Consider the following 19,204-nt stretch of genomic DNA (forward strand, 5'->3'; position numbering starts at 1 on the left):
ATGCATGCTGTGCCTGCATGCAGAGATTTCAAACTTTGGTCCCAGCACTTGTACCCGAATGAGATGCTTTTAAAGGTCCAATATTAAGGGGGTAAGAACCTTGAGGAATTGGGATTAATTAAAAAAAAAAAACCCTGATTAGCCAGAAGCCCCTCAACTGTCATTTACTCAGTGGATATTTAGTGACTGGGTGTTTGGTGCCAGATGCTCTGCAGTGTGCTAACAATTCCCTGGTAAGTACGACTTTACAGTCAGCCCCTTGCCAAGGTCTGCGGGGCAGGAAGTCTCAGGAAGGCCACATTGTCCCGGTTCAGAGAATTTAGAATGCTGTATGCAAAGATCACATCCTTAACAACAGCTTTTGTTTCTCATTCTTTTGAGTCAGGTCATAAAATAAATGGGGAGACCATGTCCTCGCTGTGGCTTCAGCTCCTCTGTGGAGATCAGAGTGACACTTGTCTCGGGGATGTAAAATGTCTGGCAGACAAATACTCTGGACAGCTAGCCCGCAGGAAGTGCCCTGAGCGTCCCCACTTTATTGTGGTAACTGAGCCTACTGCCTGGTATATAGCTGGTACCTGAGGACTAGTTTTGGTGGCTCAGATGAGCAGGAAAATGAGGAAGTAAGAGGAAAGAAAGAAAACTCAGCACACTAGGAGAGACGGTTAGGCTGGGCAAGGGAGGAGCTGGGGCAAACACATGAGCAGATAGACACAGGCAGCACATGGCGTGCGATGGCAGACTACACATTTACAAACCACATCTCTGCCCACAGGGGCAGGCGGGGCAGTGGTCAGCCGGGTCACTGGGAAACGCCATTGGCTTTCAGTCCCGCAGAGAGACTGCAGTTTCTAGAGTGGCTCTTCTGGTCTTCTGCCTCTGCAGAGCCCTTCAGCCCCCCAAAATGCACAGCACGCTCTTTATGGTAGTTTCCCAGGCTCCTGCCTTGAAGGGTGCTGTGTGGTTTCTCGGCGTGCTGGGTGACCGTGCAGGCCATTTCTCTGGTGCAGTCCTAGCTGCATTTGCTCATCTGGTGTAATTTCTGAATCTGCTTTCGATGATATGTTAAAAAGCGCCTTGCTGATAAAGCCCCTGGAGTGCTTTGTATCTTAAAATCTTCCTGGCGTACAGACAGTTAGCTTAATGTGAATGTATTGTCAGCACAGTGGCATCAGACTAGTGTCTAATATCATATAACAAGTAGAAAAAAAAAGGAAAATGCATAGAGCTAAAAGAGTCCGATGTGAGAGAATCAATTGTTTAAAAGAGAACTGTAATTGCAGCTGGTTGATGGCGGAGCCTTCAAGAAAGGGCATCTAAAGGTTATGGGGGCGGGTGGGGGGTGGGGGGTGCGGTGTTGTGTGTAGGGACTTAGACCCACTCCTAGAAACCTTGATTGCCGGTTTTGATTTAGTTTTAGTGTTTCCACACCAGTGATGATTTAATGCAGATGCATTTCAAAATATAACATTTTTTAAAAAAATAATTTTTTAGAACAAAGGTTTAGTCAGGTTCAAAGAAAATGACTGGAAGGAAAATATTTAAATTAAAATTTTTCTCCTTAATGTTATTTTAAGTTGTTGGGGTTTGTGTCAATATCTCACTCAGTGAACTATGCAATAACTCCACGAGCTTTAACAGACTGTATGTTGGGGTTTTTCCTGCTAGTGAATAAGGTTGAATTGGACTTACAGCTCACATACGTGACTGTGAGCTTTTGTGTTTAGGTAGTGCTTGAACCAAAATTGCAGTATAAGGGTTAGAGAGATGGCACAGTGGTTGTACAAGCACTGGCTGCTTTTCCAGAGGACCGGGGTTCAATTCTCAGCACTTACACGGTGGTTTGCCACCATCTGTGACTCCAGTTCCAGGGGAACCCACACCTTCCTCTAGCGTCCTCTGTGAGCACACATGAGTGTTGTGCACAGACATGCATACAGGCAGACACCGTACACATGAAATAATAACAGATCTTACGAGATTTTTGTATTGGGTTAAGTGTCTGCTTTTGATTAGCATTTTCATCTTGGTATTTTGCATTTACTTTTAGGTCCTGTACTCACCTGTCCCCTAGGGGCTGCCTTCTAATATGTAGAGTTCAGCTTCTACAAGAAACATTGCGATTTGAATAGGAATTACATTGAATTCACACTTCATTTGCGTAGTACTGACATGTAATTAATATTAAGTCTTCTAATCTGTGAGCATAGGGTGCCTTTCCATTATTTGGCTCTTCCTTAATTCCTTTTGACCATGTAGTAATAGTTTTTAGAGTTCAGGCTTCCCTTTTAGGAAAATATTATTTGTTGTTTTATATAGAAATAAAACTGATTTTTGCATGTACATTATTTTATACCCTGCAATTTTGTTGAATTCGTTCCTCCTACCTTTTTGGACAGGAGTGTGTGTGTGTGTGTGTGTGTGTGTGTGTGTGTGTGTGTGTGTGTAAATGTTCAAGATATTCTACATGTAAGATAGTGTCATTTGCAAACAGAGCTAAGAGTACAGCTTGAGTTGGGTGTTTTAATTGTTTTTCCAGTGTTGAAAGACACACCTAGGATGATGTTGCTGTTGTCTTCCTGAGCCTTGAAGGAGTGCCTCTCAGCCCGTGTCATCAGGTGTGACATGAACTGCGAGCTTCTCATCTATGTTCCCATTATGCTGAAGTATTTTTCCTTCTGTGCCAAGTGCGTTGAGTATTTCTATCATGAAAAGGAGTTGGATTTGTCAGTGCCTTTTCTGCATCGGTCAAGATGATTGATGTTTTTGTTTTTTCTGTTAATTTATGGTGTAGTACTAGTACATTAATTGATATATCATATATTAATTGATAATGCATATGTTGAGCTATCCTTGCATTCTAGAAATTAATCTAGCATGGTCACGGTGTATAACCTTTTTTATGTACTATTGAACTTGGCCTCCTATGCTGTTGAGACTAATTTGCATTGATATGTATAGAGGGGCTGGAGGTGTGATTCAGTGATAAAGTGCTTACTTAACACACATGCGCACATACACACACACACACACACACACACACACACACACACACACACACACACGGTCCTGGGTTTAATCCTCATACATACATACATACTTATGTGCATATGCATCTGTATGCATGGTTTATAAAAGATAATGAGGACAATGCTATTCGTAGGACAAATTTGGAAGTGGACATGCTAATTCAAAATGACTTCGGTCCTCTCTCTCACCCCAGTCAGAATAGCTGTCATCAGAGAACAAAACTGAGTGAAGCAACGTGTGCTGGTGAGGATGGAGGGAAGGACAGGTTATTCATCACTCCGAGAGGAAATCGGTGCAGTGCAACGGCTGTAGTGCTCAACATGGAGATCTCTCAAGGGGAAAAACATTAGAAGTAGAGCTACCCTACAGCCCAGCTGTGCCACCCCTGGGCATATACTCAACGTCCTGTCCCTCCTCTCACAGAGAGGGCGGGGCGTCTGTGCGTGCTGTGTCCATGCTAGCCAGGAAGCAGAACGACTGCAGACTCCCACCAGCAGATGAGTGATGGGACATATACTTATCGGAATTTTATTAAGCCACAGAGAAAGTTGAAATGGTGAAACTTCACAGGAAAACAGGCGGCTCTAGAAAGGATTATATTAAATGAGGTTATCCAGACTCACAAAGATACCTGCTGCCCTCTATCACATGGAAATCTTTGCTTGTAACTTTTACATATAATGGTGTGATTGTGGCTGTTGGTCATGAAGCTAAAATGGGGACCGTAAGTGGGGAAGGAGGGGTTCTGAGGAGGTGGGATGGTACAACACAGGGGGGTAGAGACAGCTGCCTCTGTGGGAGGGCGCAAAGATGCGAGGGAGGAGTAGCAGGCCAATAAACAAAAGGCATATATGGAAATGCCATAATGAAGCGCATTACTTTATATACTAACTTTAAGAAACATGAAAATTTAAAAACACACAGGGGAACTCGGGAGATAGCTCAGTTGGTAAAGTAACTGCTGTGCTAGCGCCATGGCCTTAGTTTGGATTCCCTTAATACCCATGCAAGCTAGCTGTAGCAGCCAGTGTCTGTAACCAGAGGAGTCCGGACCATCCAGAAGCTAGCCAGCCACTGCAGCCATCAGTGTACTCCATTGAGAGGCCTTGCCTCGGCAAATTAGTGTTCGAGGAATACACCTGGCATTGACTGATAGTCCCCACATGCGTGCCCATACATACATGCACACACACAAACACTATTCAAGCACAACATTAACACATTTGGTTAACTACAGAATGAAAGTGTCTAATGGCTGTTAGGTATTCTAAGAGGACTCACAGCGCAAGGAATATATAGTGAAGATAACCTGGCAGCTGATGGCATTTAAAGTAGGATTTACATCACCATCCAAAATAAAACTGTCCCCTCGCACCCAGGATGATTTTCAGCCTGACTGCTGGAACTGGGGAATTGATCTCTTGGCAAGTCTTTCAGGAAAACACCCCAGTAAAGAAATTTGGATGTGTTCACTGAGCTGTTCATTTATCTGCAAACTGTCTTTATAGAGTATGTTGCCTTTGCAACCAACAAAAATTAGCTCTTCTTTGCCACAAAAGGCTTCCTCAGTTTCCAGAGACAAGTGGTTACCACAGTGAGTTGTTTTCTTTCCCTGTGTTCTTGTCTCTATTTATGTTATTATGGCGTTTGCCTCTTTTATGAAGTCCTTTCAGTCACATCAACAGTTTGTTCTGAGATGTCTATCTGCACTTCTAGCTTGGTCTGCAAAATGTGCATGGTTAGCCTAAGACATGTTCAGATAAGCTGCCTGCCATCAGCATCCTCGAAGATGCCCTGCACTGCGCTGATGGATGCAGCTTTTCAGTGGTGTTGATGGTTCACAGCTGAGTGTCGATCTCTGGATGGCTTGGTTTGCATTTTCATTGTCATGTGTAGTTCTTCACCACTGGTTCCAAGCAACTTCTATTCAAAGAAGACTGGGCCTAAGCAGAAAAGCAAAGAAAACTGTGCTTCCTCACCCACTGTTCCTCTGCCCTCCCAGTAGGATTCTTGAGTGTGACTCTCTGGCTAGCAGGGAGACTCCCATTAGGTGTGATTCAGGGTGCTTCTTGTACAGTCAATCAGAGAGCTAGAACACGGAGTGTGGTGATTAATGGAAGAAACAGGAGAGCTAATGAAAAAAAAAAACGCCCTTTACTTACAGCATTCCAGAAACAAAGTTTCATCTGTTTTTTTAAAACATGACCTTCCCTCTTGGTCCTCTTTTCTGCTCTGGAATGTTAAGAACCACACACGTTTCATCCTTTCCTTCAGAAGACCAGTACCACTCTGTGCCTGTGTCTTGTAGGCCGTACAGTAGGCAGACCTCTCACGTAGAAGTGATGGAGACTGGCTGAGGGCTTGAAGAAGAGAGGAAATGTATTACGGATCCCAGGTAGGCTCCGGGTTAGAAGACCAGCTTATAGCCAAATCCATACACTAGTGTTAGTGTCTGCAGGGTTGCCATTGCCGAATACTACGCATTGGTGTTTATAGTGACAACCCCACATAGACCAGACAGCCAGGGCCAGCCATGTCCCTCAGCTCTTGCTGCCTCTGAGCACCGGATGTTGCTGTTGCTTGTGTCATGTTGTATCCCTGCCGCTTTAGACAGCCTCCTCATACCTGTGACTCTAAATTCCTGGGTTGGTTTAAGGCAGAGAGAGTCATGTGCTTGTGCCTTCGTTGCAAAGGACTCTGGGAAGATGCGTATCTGGCCATTTTTGCTTTTATGTTGAAAAGTAAGTTTCTTAGCAAGACTTGCATAACAAGGAATTTCCTTGAGCCCCAAGGAATGGGGCTCAAATGGACATTCTCTCTCCTTTGCCCATCAGATCTGGTCCACTGCAGGAAGCTGCAGCGGGGCTTGGTAGAAAAGGAGACAGGCAGTGGCTGGACTGTTCACCCATCTGGAACTATAGTGGGTGAACTCGTGACAACAAAGGTGGCTGACTTTAAAATTACATTGATTGATTTTTGTTGGTGTGTATGTGTGGCTGCACACAGACAATGGTACATGTGTGCAGGTCAGAGACTACTTGTAGGAATCAGATCTCTTCTCACTAAATAGGTTTTGGAGGCTGAACTGAGGTTGTCAGATTTGGTGGCAAGTGGCCTTACCCACTGTGAACTGTCTTGCTAGGCAACCCAGTTCTCCAGAGTGCACTGGTATCCAAGGGACCCTTTTGCTCTTGCCCTGGTGCTAACTGACAAAAACTGCAACTGTGAAGACCGGTTATCCTTGACTTCTTACCGTGTTTCCCAAAGTAATAAAGTGAAATAAATAAAATTGATATAGCAGCTTGATTCACCAGAAGGAGCTAACTAGGATTTATTTGTTTCTTTGTTTGTAACCAGACAATGAACTTCCCCATCAGTTTGTTTTGTACTTGGGTGATTTTGTGCATTTCATTGGTTTATTTCCATTTTTTAAAAAATAGATGTGTGTGTTTTACATGTGTGTGTGGGTATATATATGTCATTAAAGGCACAGAAGCCAGCAGAGAATATTAAGGTGTCTACTTTTTCTCTCTGCTTTATTTCCCTTGAGACTGGGGGTCTCCTTGAACCTGTAGCTTTCAGTTTATCATCTAGGCTGCAGGCTCTCAAGCCACAGCTAGCTTCCTGTCCCCCATCCAACCCTTCCTCCTCAACACCGCGGTTCCAGATGCTCGCTGCTGTGCCACCACTGTTACAGATGCTCACTGCTGTGCTACCATGGTTACAGATGCTCGCTGCTGTGCCACCATGGTTCCAGATGCTTGCTGCTGTGCCACCATGGTTCCAGATGCTCGCTGCTGTGCCACCGTGGTTACAGATGCTCAGTGCTGTGCCACCACGGTTCCAGATGCTCACTGCTATGCTTGCTACCACAGTTACAGATGCTCGCTGCTGTGCTACCGTGGTTTTGTTTGTTTGTTTGTTTGTTTTTTGTTTTGTTTTGTTTTGTTTTGTTTCCGAGATAGGGTTTCTCTGTGTAGCCTTGACTGTCCTGGACTCACTTTGTAGACCAGGCTGGCCTCGAACTCACAGCCATCCACCTGCCTCTGCCTCCCAAGTGCTGGGATTAAAGGTGTGCGCCACCACGCCCGGCTGTGCTACCATGGTTACAGATGCTCACTGCTGTGCCTGGCTGGAGATCTGCACTCTGGTCCTCCTACTTAAACCACGAACCTTTGACCCACTGGCTCATTTTCCAGCCCTAAAATCTGATTTTTAAATCGCAGCCATAAAGCTTGTCCATCCCTGTGTACTCATTTACACCATCGTCTGGGTAGTTGCTTGTTATAGCTGTTTAATTCCTCCAGTTCTTCTTCTGTTTTTAACAGACTACTACACTTATATTGGAGTTTCTCTTGCTTGTTTTCAGTTTGTGATGGTTGGAGTTAATTGCCATCTGCACAGGATCTAGACTCCCCCGTGAGGTTGTCTTATGCTTATGAAGGTTATCGTGATGCTGATGCTAACTGAGGTGGAGCAGAGCAGCCGTATCCATTGATCATGTGCCGTTTCCTGGTTACGGGTGAGATGTGTTCAGCTTCTTCAAGCCCTTGCTGCCTTGACCTCCCTGCTGAGTTGCACTTGAATTATGAGCTAAAATAAACCCTTTTTGTCAGGGTATTTTATCGCAGCAATAGGAAGAGAAGCCAAGACACCGGTTTCCTCTCAAGGAAGGTTTGGTATTAAAGGTTTAGATCTTTTTATTCTTCCTCCCTTTACCCTCTGCCCTTTATTCTTCAAGGTAGTTATATACTTTCTCGGGTCGGCTCTGTGCTGTATTATGGCTTTTTATTTATTTATTTATTTATTGTGTATCCTACTAATTTCTGGGTTTGCTTTATGTTTTTTTTTTTCTACCCAGTTTATTTAAAGTCAGTTTCTCAAGTAAGGTCACATAGTGGCCCGTCCTACAGGTTTCTGTGAATCATTTTATGTGACATTTTCCTGGCGTCCTCAGCTTTTTGGCTCCTTCTAGACTGTTTACCCTCGAGGCATTTTGCTCCGTGGTTGGCCTGCAATTTTCCTTCGCCCTCATGTGGGAATTCTTGACTGACGTGCTCATTGGGTACCATCTCTATACTGTGACCCTTTGAGTAGGCACATTGCCCAGCGGCTTCTTCAGAAAGTGTGACTGGTGTAATTTTCTTCAGTCTGGCACATGTGAAAATATAATTTATTCCTCCCTTTCATTTGATGTTGGATAAAAAGTAGGAATCACTGTCCCTGAAAAGTTTGGAGGGCTTCTTCCATTTTCTTCTCTCTCTCTCTCTCTCTCTCTCTCTCTCTCTCTCTCTCTCTCTCTTTCTCTCTCTCTCTCTCTGTGTGTGTGTGTGTGTGTGTGCGTGTATGTGTGTATTGTATTGTGAAGTGCTGTTCCTTACCTTTTTCTTGTATGTGACTTTAAAAAAAAAACCCAAACATTTAACTTTATTTTCATTTTTATTTATGTGTATACCTCTGTGTGTGTGCCATGCACGCTCAGGTGCCCATGGAAGCCAGAAGTGGACATCAGATGGCCAAATCATCTCTTTGGCTGCTGGGGTTGGTTGTGGTTTTCATTGTTTATAGATGGTTATTGATGTGTGTCTTTGAGCTTTGCTTCTGAGGTTGACTCTGCTTCCTTCCTGAGTTCTTGACTCTCACCTCTGCTCCTCTACCACTTGCCTGCTAGTTATGTCCCATCACTTTTCTGTATGTGACAGTCCTAGGGCGAGGCTTCATAACTGGTGACATTGGCATGGAATGGCTTTCAGGAGCCTTTGCCCCTAGCCTGATAACTGTGGGCCTTTGTCATGTTTCTTCAGGGAACTCCTCTCATCTCCTCCCCTGCCAGTGCTCTGGGAGCCTACGAGTGTTGCCCCTGCACTCTGTGTGGCACCACTACTGTCCGTTGTTCCTGGTCCTTGAGTCTGTACCTTCTCTGGGTCCTATGCCAAGAGCAAACATGTATTTTTCAACTGAGGGTAGAGAGGGTAGCCAGCTTCACGCTTAGGGAGATATGTTAGCTAGGGTTTCTGTTGTGTGAAGAGACACCATGACCATAGCAACTCTTAAAAAGGAAAACATTTGATCGGGGATGGCGTACAGTTCAGAGGGTCAGTCCATTGCCCTCATGACAGGAAACATGGCGGCCTGCTTTGCCAGCGACGTTCCAGTTTCCACAGCCAACCCCCGGCCCCTGCCCTATTCTCACAGCTGTACCGTGAAAGTTAAAAGGTCCTGTTCCCGGCGTTTTGATGGCTCTAGTGGGAGACATTTACATTTTCTTTGCCCTGGCTTGATGAATCACTCGTTAGAGGCCTGTTTGTTTTCTGTGTCTTCTAAATTATTTCCACTGCTTTCATCTTCTTCCATTCTTTGGCACATTCTGATTTTATTTCTGGCCCCTCACTTTATGTCATTTACGAGGGACTGGAGATGCACACATGACTATAATCTGCCACATGCAGCTGAAGTCACCGGCCAATCGGCTTTTGAGGGTTAAGGTTTCTTGGGGACGTGGCTGTCCTGCCCACTGGAGAAGGATTCTTGTGGCTCTTCCTCTTCTCAGGTTTATTCAGAGATTGTTCTGCTACTTTCAGAATGACCTCACTGGAGCATCCTGTGCGGTTGGTGTATGTGATGGGGGATGTTGGTTAACACTTCAAGTCTGGTCCAAAGCTGTAAGAGTAATGCCACAAGTGTTATTTTCCAACATTATAGACTATGGCTCCTTCACCTTAGGGTCTCAGCATCAGTCTTGCTGAGTTTTCTCCATAAGATGACTTGGGTCATATCTAATCTGGAAGAAATACTGTTTTCTGAGGACTACTGTCTCTATAGTCCATGCTCTGCAAGCACTGAACTCCCATGAGAAACACCTCTGTAGACTCAGTGGAAGAATGCTGGGGAATGCTTCTCCAGTACTCAGGTAGCGTTCATTCAGAATGTGGCGGTGCCGTAGGCGTGCATCTCTGGAGGTACAAACACAACTCCACAGTCAGGACCAAATATCTTCTCTCATTCAACCTTCCTCATCAGCCTTACACACGTGAGCAACAGGAAATGGACTCAGCAGGGTGTGTGTGTGTGTGTGTGTGTGTGTGTGTGTGTGTGTGTGTGTGTGTGTAAAACTAATAATTGAAGAAGAGGTCATGGATTCAAGATGGAGTAGGGAGATATGTAAAGAGTTGGAGCAGGACCAAGACGAGACTTGATAGCCTATGACCATGTAGTGGGGGAGGAGGCCCCCTCGGTCCTGTACCTAGGGGAGGGAAATAGGGTGAAAGCGGGAGGGAGGGAGGAACGGGAGGATACAAGTGGTGGGATAACAATTGAGTTGTAATCTGAATAAATTAATTTAATTAAATTAAAAAAAAGAATGGAGCAGGGAGAGGAAAGGGTAGAAATGATGTAAATTTAGTACTCACATAGGAAATTATAAAAAAACAAAATTTGAATTAAAAAAAAAAAAAAGACCCTGGCAAATTCTAAGCCTGTTATCACTACGTTGTTCTAAAATTTAAAAAAGAGTGATGAATTTCCTGCAGTGCTGAATGTAATTAAGTTGTATCAAGGATTCTTTGGCCTTACTCATCTGTTGTAAAACAAAAGGGCAGCCGGTTCCAATTTTAAACGCTTTGAGTCGTGCAGAGTCTTGAGTGGCTATAAAGCAGGCTGACCTATGACCTAGCTTCCGATTGAGAGCTGACAGCACCTTAAAGACACTGAGCTGCGCATGGCGGAGCTGCCGGCTTCCGCTTTGAACACCTTGTGGTCCTTGTTGGTAAGTCAAGGTTGAGGTTCTGGGAGCTTCTGGGAGGACTCGTGTTGTCGTCAAGATAGACCCACTCTCGGGGCATCTGTCACAGGCTGAAGGCTGCTAGAAGCATCTCTGCACTGAGCAGCGGGCAGGAAGCACTTCTGTCCTTAAAAACCAAAATAGATGTTGTTCCTCGTTATCGAGGCTCACACATGCGTGCGGTTTTTAATGAGCCGGGCACATCCCTTGTGGTTTTCACAGATTTAATGATCAGATTATTTAATTCAGAGCTTGGGGGGAAGTGGCCTTGGTAAAAACAGATGATGGGGATGTTGCTGGAAGCTACGATAACAACTTTATTCTCTTTCCTTACTTTTTCCCCCAATGTGTTTTTTTTTTTTAATTTATCATTTTTTGAGCACTCTTAAAGAGATTTGCTTGCCTTACCTTAGTTTTGGTAGATTCACACTTTTCTCCCTGTTTTATTGCACGGGGGAAGTAATTATTCACAAGAGGAGTTGGGCTGCTGGGTTTCAGGTACATGGAAGTCAAGCTGGTTTGTGTGAGAAATGTCTGTGGAGCGTTGGATAGCATGCGTCAGGCTCCTTTGCTAGTTCTGGAATGTTCTGCCTCTGTTTCTGAAAGGGAAGTAAAAGCAAATAAAGAGAAAAGCCGGTCATTTAAGGGGAATACGGGGTGGCCCTGGAGTGGTGTGAGTAGGGATGGCCAGGGGGCACTCATGGGTTTGATGCTTGGCCACAGGGAGGTGCAGCCTGACTGTAGTGGGTGTGGCCTTGTTGGGGGGACAATGTCACTGTGGAGGTGAGCTTTAGGTCTCCTATGGTCAAGCTTCGTCCAGCTATGACCCACAGTCTGTTTCTGTGGCCTTTGGGCCAAGATGTAGAACTCTCAGCTCCTTCCCCAGCACCATGTCTGCCTGCACACTGCCATGTTTCCTGCCATGATGACAATGCACTAAACCTCTGAAAATGTGAGCCAGCCCCGATTAAGTGTCTTTTTTTTTTTTTTTATAAGAGCTGCCTTGGTGTCTCTTCACAGCAACGAAACCCTAACTAAGACAGCCCTCCCCCAACAAACAAACAAATAAACAACAGCAACAAATCCCACTATGGCTGATAGAGGATCAGTTTTCAACAGGCAGGAAATCAGGCTCAACAAGACTCAGTGAGCCAGTGCTGGGTCACACTAAGAGAGTCTGACCCAAGCAATTTGTCTTTGACATCATTAGAGCACAGTACAACTTTGGGAAAAAGTTTCCTTCTGACAGTTATCAGAACAAAAGTTTAGACATGAGCACATGAGCACATGACCGCATGACCGCATGACCACATGACCATGTGACCAGTTGACTGATGACTGCCTGTGGCCTCTTCATAAGAATGGGTTCTGTTGACTGAGGAACAGTACTCGGAATAAGAGGCTAGAGAGGAAGGGTCTGGAATAAGGAGAACAGTAGCCTCTTGCCAAGCACCAGGGACCTCTTTCATGAGATGGGCACTACTAACTGAGAACAGCCAGCTCAGGAGCCTGGGGATTCGGGCGAAGCCTGGAGCAAAGGACCCACCAGGTTGGTAACTACCTCCACTTCCAGCCTTCCCGGCGGAGACAGGAGTAAATCCCGTCGCTGAGGGGGAAAGCCCGAGAATTTATCACCCCTGATTTCTTTGGTGCTGTCTTTGAGAACCTTGTGCCTTCTATATGAAAATGTTTCACACACTGCTAGGTAGCAGACCTGTTCTATAACAGTTACTGCAAGGACTATACTTACAAAGAGAAAAAGCCCATTCTATTAAAAAGAAGAAGAAGAAGAAGAAGAAGAAGAAGAAGAAGAAGAAGAAGGAGAAGGAGAAGGAGAAGGAGAAGGAGAAGGAGAAGAAGAAGAACTTAAGCTGGATGTGAAAGAAGAAACACAACCCATTTCTTTTTGAGTAGTTAAGGACATTTTATTTACTAGCCAAAAAGCAGTGTTTGATAACTATTTGGCTCCGGCCAGCCTAGACTACATGAGACCCACATCTCTTATACTACTAATTAAAATCATTACTGTTGATATTTTGAGAAAGAACGTTGTTAGGTCTGTGGCTTATGCACTGTGTTTCTATTTAATTTTTTCATTCATTTTTTTTTCTCTCTCTAGAGCCTTTTGTTCTGTTCTCAGTGGGAGCTTTATAGAGGAGGCATGGGGGGCCCATTTTACAGATGTAGCTTCAAAAGCTAGTTGATCCCCCGCCTCCAATCTCTAACTGGTCCAGTGACAAAGCCCTCCCATCTGCAGGTTTCAAGTATGTTCGTGGATTTCCAGCGACAGCTCACAGGGAAGCCACTATTTCTATTGTTTCTAGAGGCTCTGCTTGCTAAATTTCTCTAAAAGAAGGCTTGTGGACAAACAGGGGTCACTCAGCAAGTACCATCACAGGGCCTGTGTTAGACCTCCCTGTGTTTGCACTGTTACTTCAAATGCTTAAAGACTGATACTGGAATTTTCTAAGAACTAATAAAGTAAGAAAGAAGGCATCTCAGCAACCTCGTGTGTTCAGTCAGCCTTGTACACTTCAGACCTTGTTTGTAACTTGGTATGTTAAGTTTTGTTCTCTTATGCTTCAGTACTGTGGTTTTTAAAACCATTGCTGAGTTGAAGAAAAGGAGAGGTTCGTACTGCAGCTGCTGTGTAGCGGGGGCGGGGTGGATGGTGGCAACAGACAACTAACCCCCAAAGCCTAGCTGCCATAGACAGACGGCGGACCAGAGGACAAAAGCTCTGTGTGCCCCAAAGGTTCGGCAAACCATTCCCCGTTACCTCATCCGGCAGCACACGCGTGAAGTCAAGCCTTACATACTCTGGCTCTGTGGGAGCTCGGCTCTAGGCTGGGGCAATAGCTTGCCTTCTCCTCTGGTTTTTTTGTAGTGTAGTTTGTAGCCTTCTGACTGTCGATTCGTGCTGTGCGCCTCATGGTAGAAGAAACACAGCTCCCTCCTGGTCACGCCAGACCTGTACCTTTTCCTTGGAGCTGCCTATGTTCGTGTCCCAACACAGCAAAATAATTAGTGGTGTCATCGATGACCGTGCGCTACCAAACAATGACTAATCATACTTTGAATTCCCCAAGAAAAGCATTAATCCTCCGTGGTTGAAATTAAACCCATTTGCTGCTGAGACAGATAGTCATTCAACTACAGTGGAAATCTGGACCGTTCTCAATGGTGTACTTATTGAGATTTTTAAACAGCAGAAGTCTTGCCACGTTCTTAACAGCAGAGTATTTCTGGGTTGCGATTTAAGGTCAGTAACTCCACGTACTTACACAGGAATACTATCTTGAAATAGTTAATCGAGGACCAGCAGTAGCTAGGCCTGTTGACATATTTACTTTGAAGAAAATTCTTAGCATTTTTGCCCCACATCAGCACAATAAGAATTTGCAGGAGAGGGGGGGACACATTAATGTACTTGTCAAGGATTAATGACCTGCTAGAATGTTTGTGGTGGGGAATATGTTATGGGTAGTATCATAAATATGGTAATTAAAAAGCTGCACACTCAACACTCTGGACTGGCGGATAGATTCCTTTCACCCCTGCCTTGCGTTCAGCAGAGCAGTGGGTGTTTCTCCTGCTCCCTTGCCTTTTGAGAGCGGAAAGGGGGAATGGCTGTCTCAAAGCCTTGGTTCTGTGCTGCCGGTGAGCACCATGGTCAAAGCGCAAGCCCACCTGAGCACTGGAGAAAAGTGTGTGTGTGTGTGTTGTTGTTGTTGTTGTTGTTGTTGTTACCAACGTGGCAGAGTCAGACTAGAAAGATCAAGTTACTTTCTCACAGTTTAGGGAAAACAACAACAAAAACCAAAACCTCAAACCCAAAGAACCTATCCCATAGTGCATCCAAGGAAACGACCCCTCACCTTTGAAAGCTCTGTCACTGAGGTCATTTCTGGACAGATACTACAGTGTTCTGTGCAGTATGTGAGGCATGCGCCATGGGATCTGTGATGTCTCGGAGGTTATGTATTGTTAGAAGGGAAACTGTACTATAATCGCACACATATTAGGACAGAAACACAGCCTGCACCTGGGGTGAATTTTCAGAACGTACGGGGTAGTGGGTGGTGAGGCTTGGTGCTCTCCTCGCTGTTTTATCTTGTGGTCCCCATGGATTAAAGCCAGGCAGCGTATGATGAGGGCGAGCATCTGGGAGGAGAGGCACCGGAGCGCTAGTGATGACCCTGCCCTGCAGCAGGCAAACAGATGTAGCCTGCAACTCCTGTCCCTCTGTTTGCTCAGAATCTTTGCACCAACTTGTTTCCTGTTTAAAGAGCATCTCTCCATGATCTTGGAGAGCAACCTTGTGCTATTTAGTTATGAATTCATAAAAACTCTCTTTTGTGTAAAATAAATGTAATTGGATGTGATTTACAGTTTTCCTTTGAGTCAGAGAGGGTAGGACAGCAGCCTGTTTCTCTTCTCACTGTTTAATTGGCCTCCTTGCCTCTTAGTTGGGAATATTATTCAGTCATATACTGGTTTATTGATTCATTCTACATTTATTGCATGCTGACTGTCTTTCATGCTCCAGGGATTTAAAAAAAAAATGACCTAGTTAGTGGCTTCTGCTGGCTTTGGTACCAGTTCTGTGGTGGCTGAACCTAGTGAGGAGCACATGGAGGCTGTCACTGCAGTGGTGGCCTGGATCTCATGCCCGTATAGAATAGGCAAAACCATTAGAAAATCCCCAGGGTGTCTGAGATCACAGAGACTGCACATCTGCTCCTCAAGGTATTTTCCGTTGTTTGGTTTCTAATGAACATTCCTGCTTTGGCCGTTACTGGGATTTCTTCCAGCAGCTGAGTTGCTCCTGCCGTTCCTATTCCGCAGGGAAAGTGGGACTGTGTGTGGGCAGTGCCTTGGTTAGGGTTTTATTGCTGTGAAGAGACAGTGTGCCCACAGCAGCTCTTACCAGGGAGAACATTTAATCAGGGCTGGCTTACAGTTCAGAGGGTTAGTCCATTTCCATCCTAGCAGGAAGCATGGCAGCGTGCAGGCAGACATGGTGCTGGAGGAGCTGAGAGTTCTCCATCTGGATCTGAAGGCAGCAGGAGGAGACTAGATTGTCCTATACCGGGTGGGACTTAAGCATATATATGAGACCTCTAAACCTCCAGTGACACGTCCTCCAACAAGGCCACACCTCCTAATAGTGCTACTCCATATGGCCAAGCATTCAGACACAGGAGTCTGTCGGGCCGAACCCATTAGAACCAGCGTAGGCAGTTTTAAGGGCGTTGGTCTGGGAAGGCTCCAGCAGGTGCCACTGTCCGCTCTCCCTCCCCACTCTTGCTTTTATTTGCCTGTGTCTGCCTGCTGCTGCCAAGGCTGGTTGTGCTTCTAGGTGTCAGGATCGGAGTGGTTCACAAAGACAGGCGGATAGTGAGCCATAGCCACGGCTGCGGCTAGTGAGACTAGAAGCAAACCTTGAACATGGAGACACTAGCACCCAGAGCCTAAGGTTGTTTTAGGGAGCACTTTTGCCCACGCCATTCGCCCACACACTGCGTTAGTTCTGCCAGTAAATGCACTTCCCTGCTTCCATAGATACGGGCACGTGTGTTTGTTTACCTTTGAACGGGGTCGAGTGGTTTTCATTGGGGGGGAGGGATGGGTCGAGTTCCAGAGACCAATAATCACATAAAGAGGCAGAGACAGTGTCCGAGAACCACTGAAGGGCAGTGGGCAGAGAGAAGATTGCACCCTTAGTGCCAAGAGACAGGCTCCAGCAACAACAGAGCAGGAAACAGAGACCAGGCTACAGAGGTGGAAAAGCACCTTGGGATTCAGAGGCGAATGAAGACAAAAATGAAAAAAAAAAAAAAAAAAGCTTTTGACATTTGACAAGTCACTGGCCACCTTGACTGAGGACTGGGTGGGTGGCATGAAGGACACAGATGGAGGACAGCATCAACCGAGTAAGTGGACGAGCACACAGGGTAGGCTGCTTTGTAAGAGCTCGGTGCTGGCAGCTGCACACTGAAGGAATCAGGAGCGAGGAAAGGCACAGAGGACCAGACCAGAGCAGAACTTTTTTCTTTAACTGTTTTTGTACTTTGTTCTGTTTTCTTTCACCAGGCCACGAATCCTCTATACCTCAGTTTTCAGTGCTGCATACTGGCTTTTTTTTTTTTTTTGGTCTTTTTATACCTTCTCTGGCATTGTACACCTCAGCTCTACTACCATTGACCTGCAGGCAGTTGATCAAGTTGTCCTCCCTTTAGTATCTAGATCAGCGGCTCACAGCCTGTGGGTCGTGACCCTTTTGGGAGATTGAAGTGACTCTTTCACAGGGGCCACACACGGGGAATCCTGCACATCAGATCTTTATGTTACAACTTGTAACAGTAGCAAAATTAATAGTTATGAAGTAGCGCCGAAAGAGTCATAGCATTAGGAAAGTTGAGAATCACTGATCTAGATGTTTCTAACTGCTTACTTGTCTCCTCCTTTCCCTGGTCACTTCCACCATCTTGTGTCGTCATCACCCTGCCTCTCCTGCCCGGATGTTTAACAAGCAGGCTGGCTCGCTCTTCTGACTGCTTCCACCCCGGCCGTTCCAATCCATACAGAGAAAGTGTAATGCGTCTGACACCTACATCTTAGCTATCTGCAACCAGTTCTAGTGAGAGACCTCTGACACGGACGGGTACAGAGTTGCCAGCTGGCTCCAGTCTTTTTCCCTGGCCTGGTGACTCAGGTGTCACTCTTGAGTGAGACCAAGGACAGTAAGACACATGGTGTAGTTTCTCCCCACTGCCTTTTCCATCGACTTGTCGCCCACAAGGCTTGGCTAATTCAGTCCAGCCTTAGACACAGCAGATACCCTCTGTTGCTGAATGCCTTCCCTAACCTCTTCTTGTCTGGGCCAGAGGCCTCTGCTGGATGGCAACCAAATCATCGCACTTACTACTGCTCTGCAGCACCCGTTCTGTGCAAGACCATCAGTCAGCCCAGGGCACCACTGTCCTTAGAAATGGAGGCGCCATTTTATTCATTTTGTAGCTGAACATTTGAGTTCGAATAAGGGTGCAGCCTGTGTTTTTGGTAATTTAATGTGCACAAAAATTGCGTAAAAATGGCTTGTGCATATGTGTTACCTTTAGAAGGCAGCAGAGAGTGGAGTTGATGAGTTTAGAAGTGTTTCTCTTCTTTTTTTAATCGCTTTGAAATGTAGCCTCTCCAATCTAATAAATTTTTTCTTCTTTTCTTTTGAGTTTTTAGAGCATTATTGGCAAGATGTTAGTTCAGGAGTCACGGTGAAGGGCCAAACCAATACCATCCATGCCATTGATTAAGAAGATGCATATTCATGAGCCTAATGTCCTGGGACTGCTGGACTTTACGTCCCTGACCAGGGATTCTCAGGGGCGTGTTCTTTTGTCATAGTTGCTGCAGGGGCCACATGGTGACCCTCTGCAGGCTCCGTGCCTGCCTGCAGGGACAGATTTCTCATCCTGCCTGTGACAATGAATAATTCATAAATATGGTTATCTAGAAGGTGGTGGCTATCATTAGCATTTTAATGAAAAAAATGTGATCATTATCCTAAGACTTTTATTTCTACCTTTCCTCCTTCTCCTTCAACAGCTAGCTATCCCACTGTTTCCTGAGTCCCCTGCTAACACACTGACTGTCGCTATGGGCAGAAGGTACCCAGAGGCCAACGGATGTCCAGGCAGCTCATGTACGTATCTGTCAATGCCTGCATGCCTCTCCTCCTCCTCTTCCTCCTCCTCCCCCTCTCTCCCTCTGTCTTTCCTTCCTCCCACTTCCCTTCTCGCTTCCCTTTCTCTCTCTTCTCTCCCTCTCTTCTCTCCTTGTAGAATATCACGGGACACTAACCTAGCGAATGCCTATAAGATATAAATAAGAGTATTTAGAAATGTAAGAGAATGTTTTGTTTTGTGCTGAAATTTTGTATCAGAAGTGGGGGAAAAAAGGTTATCTAAATTAGTATTTTTATAACTAAGTACGAATATAAGACCAGATGGCTCTTTTGTGTATCCATTCACACATAGCCTTTCAAGCAATTTTCTCTTTTTGATTACAATGTATGAAACAATGTATTAAAACAATAAGAATGCCACAAACTAAAACCACTTCCCAGTGAATGTTTTAATTCCAGTTTTAAAAAGACCCAGTTTAGAAAGATGGTCCTAGAGTGGCACCATCGAGGTTGGCCTTTGTTCTGTGTGCTTTGGGTAGGGTGGCTTGGTTCTTGTCTTAGCCCTGCAGGCAGACACTGTGGTCTTCCCTCTGTCTTTCAACACTGGAGCTCACGTGGGTTTTGAGAACAGTATGCCTGCTCTTCTGAAGGTCCCCACCCCCTGACTAATGTGATGTCGTCACAGGTAGAGAATTTCACCTCCCATG

General features: G+C 45.3%; 1 protein-coding gene across 9 annotated transcripts in view; it reads left to right on the top strand.

Moving 5' to 3' along the window:
* The window catches only part of APBB2 (amyloid beta precursor protein binding family B member 2), a 308,601-nt gene that overhangs the window by 117,317 nt on the left and 172,080 nt on the right, over positions 1–19,204 (top strand). For 7 of the 9 annotated variants that reach the window (XM_084799082.1, XM_084799070.1, XM_084799080.1 and 4 more), the window contains exon 3: positions 18,419–18,515. The exons of 1 other annotated variant lie outside the window; for it this stretch is intronic. The gene's annotated coding sequence lies outside the window, so the exon portion shown is untranslated. Of the gene's footprint in view, positions 1–7,529; positions 7,553–18,418; positions 18,516–19,204 lie in introns of those variants that run through there. One more of the 9 variants, XM_084799076.1, reaches the window with a different exon arrangement.

Source organism: Acomys minous (genome assembly GCF_964271855.1).
Source record: "Acomys minous genome assembly, chromosome: 10".
Classification (NCBI taxonomy): domain Eukaryota; kingdom Metazoa; phylum Chordata; class Mammalia; order Rodentia; family Muridae; genus Acomys; species Acomys minous.